Here is a 6,112-nt window from a genome sequence, read left to right on the forward strand (position 1 = left end):
AGCACAGGTGAGGGGCTACTCACATCATATCTCGAGTCCTGGGGAGAGCTATACACACGGAAGGAGGGGCAATACACAAGAAAGGTGAGGAAGATGAAGAACAAGGAAGATAGGGGGACATTTAGGTAAATTTTCATGGACTAAAAGGGACAGAGCCCAAACAATCTCCCGTTTTTGTTTTTTTCCTGCTGGTCTTTCAAGAACTGTCTTCTGTTCCTCTAGCTGCTCCAGGCTGGTCTGCATGTCCTTTCAAGTAGGATAATCTCATCTAAGAAGGTTCTAGATAGGGCTCAGAATTCCACCAAAGGTCCTACATACATAAAGGCTCTGCAAGAAACCTATTTTACTGGTCAATTTCTAGAACCGCTTTTAGGTATTCCAGTTAGTTATAGGCTGAAGACGGGCTTACAAGTTTCTGTAATCATGTTTACCCACATTCCATTCTATACCACTCAAGTGTCTATTATACAGTAGTAGGTAAGGGAAACCAACATTTATAAGATAGTCAAGCATCTCAACATTGTTTCCCCTCTGTAACCCATTCAAATTATGTTTCTATCCCTCTATCATCCTGTTGTTCCAAGGTTGAGTATATATACCACTGTTTTGATTCTGTCCCTGAAACCATTGCTGCCACAACTGTGCTAATCCATCTCATTGGGGGTCTTCCTCTCTTACTCTGAACCTTTACTTTGCCAAACATATCCCTTCTCTAGGGTCTGATCCCTCCTGATAATATATCCACAGTATGAAAGACGAAGTCTGACCATGCTGGCTTTCAAGAAGCATTCTGGCTGTACTTCTCCAAATGCAGATTGGTTTGTTCTTTTGCTAGTCTGTAGTAATTTTAAATATTCTCCTTCAGCATCATAACTCAAATGCATCAGTTCTTCAATGATTTTCACATGCATATGAGATTAGTGAAAATACCAGGGCTTGAGTCAGGTACACCTTAGTCCTCAAACTGGCAGCTCTGCTGTTGAGCACTTTAAAGAGGACTTGTGCAGCAGATATGCCTAATGCAATATGTCATTTTATTTCTTAACTGCTGTTTCCATATGTGCTTATGCTTGATGCATGCAAAATGAAGTCTTTGGCAGCTTCAATCTTTTCTCCATTTATATGAATATTGTTTATTGCTCCAATGGTGAGGATTTTTGTTTTATTTACTTTGAGATGCAACCCATATAGTAGGTCTTTGATCTTAATCAGTAAGTATTTTAAGTCTTCTTGGCTTTCAGCAAGCAAGGTTACATCATCTGCGTATCACAGGTTGTTAATTAATCTTCCTCCAATCCTAATGCCACAATCTTTCTTCATATAATCCAGATTCTTGCATTATTGCTCAGCATACCAATTGAATAAATATGGTGAAAAATTACAACCCTGCACACATCTTTCCTAATCTGAACCATTTGGTATTCCCTTGTTCTGTTTGAACAACTGCCTCTTGATCTATGTACATGTTCCTTATTAGTACAATCAAGTGTTCTGGAATACTCAGACTTCACACTGTTGTCCATAGCTTTTGACCCACACTATTAAAAGTCTTTGAATAGTCAATAAAGCACAGGTAATGATCTTTCTAGTATTCTCTGCTTTCAACCAAGATCCATCTGATGTCAGCAATGAAATTCCTCGTTCCATGTCATCTTCTGAATTCAGCTTGAACTTCTGGAAGTTCTCTGTCAAGTTCTCTGTATGGCTGAATATTGGCCATTTGTTGTTGTTGTTGTTAATGTTTCGTTAGTTAAAACATACAAAATATGTTCTCTGAACACAAATGATTGAAATTATAGCAATTACAGTAGGGTATTTGGGAAATTACAAAAACATGTAGAAACTGAATGAAAGAATCAAATCTCAAGTGAAAGTACAAAATATTTAGAGATGAATGAAAATGAAAGTACAACATACCAAAGTTTAGGAGATGCATCTAACACAGCAGTCAGAAAAAAAAAAAAATTTAAACACCTTTATTAAAAAAGGACTAGCTCAAATCAATAACCTAATATTTCACCTTATGATAGTAAAAGGAAAGAAAAATAATAAACCCCAAACAAGCTGAAAGAATGCAGTAATATTTGGAGTAGCAATTAATGAAATTGAGAAAAAAAGAGTGAAATTGAATGCAAAAGCTAGTTATCTACAAATTGATGGTTAAATAGATAGCACGTTTAATTAGACTGAGTTATAGAACTCAATTTACTAAAAACACTAATGAAAGAGGGGCATTTGCCCTGACTTCACAGAGACAAATAAGCAATTATGAAAGATTACTTCTGAAGAATATGAAAACAAATTAGATATTCTTGATAAACTGGACAGATTTCTGGATAAAATATTAAAAATGAAGAATTTAAAAGCAAATTGGAATAAAGAGATTGTATAATTTAAAATAAAAGTTTTACACAAAGCAGAATCAAGGACCATTTGATTTCAAGTGTGAATTCTTCCAAATGTTAATACCATATGTTTATAAACTATTTCCTAAAAGGAAGAAATACTTCCCAATATATCTGTTGAAGCTAACATTTATCCTAATAGCAAAACTAGACAAGGATATTACAAGAAAATAAAACAATAGTTCTTATGAAAATAGACAATATTCCTTAAGAAAATACTTGTAAACCTAATCTAGAAATATATAAAATATATTGTAGAACATAACCAAGTGATATTTAACCCAGGAATGCAAGGTTGACTCATTAAAGTCAAGGTAAAACACCATGTACAAATTACATGATCATCTCATGTGATACAGAAAAAGCATGTCACAAAATTTATCATGGTTTTGTGATAAAAATACTTAACAAATTAAGAACAGAAGGGGACATCCTCAGCCTGATAAAAGGCATCTCCAAAAAAACACACAACTAGCATCAAACTTGGGGTGGAGCTGTAGGATAGGCACTGGACTACTAATAAAAAGGTTGGCAGTTCAAATCCACCACTCACTCCCTCCGAAACATCATACCAGGTTGCTATGAGTCAAAAATGACTTAATGCCATTCAACAGCAGCATCAACTTCACACTTTGAGTCCTGGTGTGGTGCTTTAAGATAAGCACTGAACTGCTAACCTCAAGGATGGCCTTTTGAAACCCTATATTGTGTGGCTATGAGTCAGTTGACTCAATGACACTTAACAACTACAACATCACAGTTAATGGTGGGCTGAATACTTTCTCCTTAAGATAAAGATAGCAAGGATGTCTTTTCTCACCATTTCTAATCAATCTTGTACTAGATAGAAGTTCTACTCAGGCTAAGTATACAAGAAAAAGAAGTAAAAGCCACCCAACTGAAAACAAAAAAATGTAAAAATGACTTCTATATCCAGATGATATGCTCTTGTATGGAGAAAATCTAAAAAAATTAAAATCACTGAAAAAACTAGTAGAGCTAATACATGACTTGTATGTAGACTATAAGGAGCTTTGATAATGTAGTGGCTATTAGTTGGCTCCTAACCTAAAGGTCAACAGTTTGAAACTACCAGCTGTCTTGTGGGAGAAATGTTAGACTTTCTACTCCTGTAAACATTTACAGCTGCAGGTTCTCCATGAGTTGGAACCAACTCCATAGCATATCACCACCACCACATCGGCCATATAAGGTCCTGATGTAGCGAGAATTTAAGTACTGGATCGCAAGTCAGTTTACATTGCAAGGTCATTGGTTCAAACTTACCAGCTGCTCCTTGGAAATCCTATACATGATCACTAGGAACTCACTCCTCAGAGGCACTTAACAACAATAACTATATGAAAACATAAATGGACTATAAGGAAAATCCTTACAACTCAATATTAAGACATTATAGTATAAACCAATTTATTACATAAAAAAGAGCCAAAGGATCTAAACAAATATTTCTTAAAAGATAATATACAAATGTCCAAATTCCATCTGAAAATAGGCTTAATATCATTAGCCCTGAGGAAAATGCAAATCAAAGTCTCAATGAGATAATAGGGAAAAAACCTCTATATGCACTATTATTTATTGTATGAATTTAAGTAGATTGCTAGACCTTTCTTCCCAGTCTGTCATAATCTGAAAGGTCTACTGAAACTTGTTCTGAACCATAGTAACTTATAAACTTGCACTGAAAGAAAGCCAGTGGCTGCTCATTAGATGCATTGGCTGAATCTCACACAAAGAAGGCAAGATTTCTATCATTGATCAAACAATGGCTCCTCAAAGGCACTATGATGGGTATAACACAAAGCACAGACAATAACAAGAGTTGATAAAGGAGTGAAAAAATTGGAACCCTCATCAATAGATGGTTGTTGTTAAATGCCATCGAGTCAGCTCCGATCCATAGCAACCCTGTTTAGGGTTTCTGAGGAGAAGCTAGTGAGCTTGAACCACCAACCTTGCATTTCAAATGACTGCAGTCTGGCGCATTAACCCACTGTGCCATACAAGGACTCCATATTGATGGTAAGATTGCAAAATAGGATAGGTACCTTGGAAATAGCTTTGCTGAAGTCTTCCTAAAAAGGTAAGCATAGAGTTACTATATGCATAAGATTTCCACTAGTAGATATTAACTAAAGAGCAAAGAAAACTAAAGTGTCCACGCAAAAAAATGGTGGATGATCATAACACTATGATTAATAAAGATCAAAAGATGAGAAACTCATTGATAACTTACATCTAATGAAAAAAATGAACAAAATGTGACACAGTGGAATATTATTTGCCAAAAAAAAACCAACAAAAAAACCCACAATAAAGTATCAATACATAAGGAAATATCAATGAATCTTGAAAATATATCTTAGTGAAATAAAACAGTCACAAAAGAGTATGCCTTCTTTTCTATTAAATGTCAGAGCAAACAAATCTAAAGATATAGTAAGAAGATCATTGGTTGCCTAGACCTTAGAGGAGTTCTGGGGAGTAAAGAGTGGTTTCCAATGATTATGGAATTTTCTTGTGGGATAATAAAATGTTCTAAAATTGATTTTAATAATGATAATGATTCTTGCAACATTTTGTGAATATATTTTTCAAACTTTTTAATTGTATACTTTAAATGAGTAGGCTACATAGTGTATTCATTTTATCTCAGCAAAGCTGTTTGAAAGATACAATTGATTGTTTAAACAATAATAATTAACAACTTTTAACAAATGCCCTGGTGTTTACAGCACATGAGTTTCTTGAACTCAAGTAAGGAAACCAACAGTATGCCTGACATATGAAGTTAACTACTTTATACAAAAATTTGTTTTACCAGTAAAACATTATTTTGTTTTTAATAAAAATCTGATGTGAGTATTTTCTATGAAGTTTATGTTGTTGTTAAGTCCTGTTGAGTCAGATCCAACACACAGCAACCCCAGATAGGGTTCCCAAGGAGCAGCCAATGAGATTGAACCACCTATCTTGTGGTTTAAACCGACTTTGCAGTCCAGCACCTTAACACACAGCACCACATCAGAACTCCACGAGGCTTATAAGTACTTTCAAACATCCAAGTTTATGAAATCTTTGGAGGTAGATTTGATCTGACTTTATAGCCTAGCTGAGTTGCTAAAACTTTCAATGGCTTTTATCTTAAATTGTATCAAGTGTGAATGGGATGTGATTAAAGATTAAAGGTCAAAACATTAAAAATTATGAATTCTGTCTTAAATAGATAGCTATTTATTCAACAGAGTGTATTAATCTAAAGCCCAGTGCCACTCAATGCAAGGATATACCTTGTCAAAGTTCTTAACAATAAGTGTTACCTGATAATAATAATAATAATAATAATAGGCAGATAGATATATGGATGAATTTTAAACACATTACTGGAGAAACAGAAATTTCTGAGTAATGCAATTATCTTCATAGGAAAATATTCATTTGTTTTCCCTCTAGAATTCAAGAAATTCTTTTATTGTCTCATTTGTCAAGAAAGATGAGGCTACGCTCATGCATAGATTTATGGTCATGGAAACCCTAAGGAGTGGTTCTACTCTGTCCTACATAGGATCAGTATGAATTGGAATCAATTTCTTGGTAGTAGGTATTTTGAGTTTGTGGAGGTATACAGAAATATATATTAATTTTTATATTAATATATTAGTTCTATGAGGATAAATAAAAAA

Source organism: Chrysochloris asiatica, unplaced genomic scaffold, assembly GCF_000296735.1.
Source record: "Chrysochloris asiatica unplaced genomic scaffold, ChrAsi1.0 scaffold00035, whole genome shotgun sequence".
In the NCBI taxonomy this organism is placed as follows: domain Eukaryota; kingdom Metazoa; phylum Chordata; class Mammalia; order Afrosoricida; family Chrysochloridae; genus Chrysochloris; species Chrysochloris asiatica.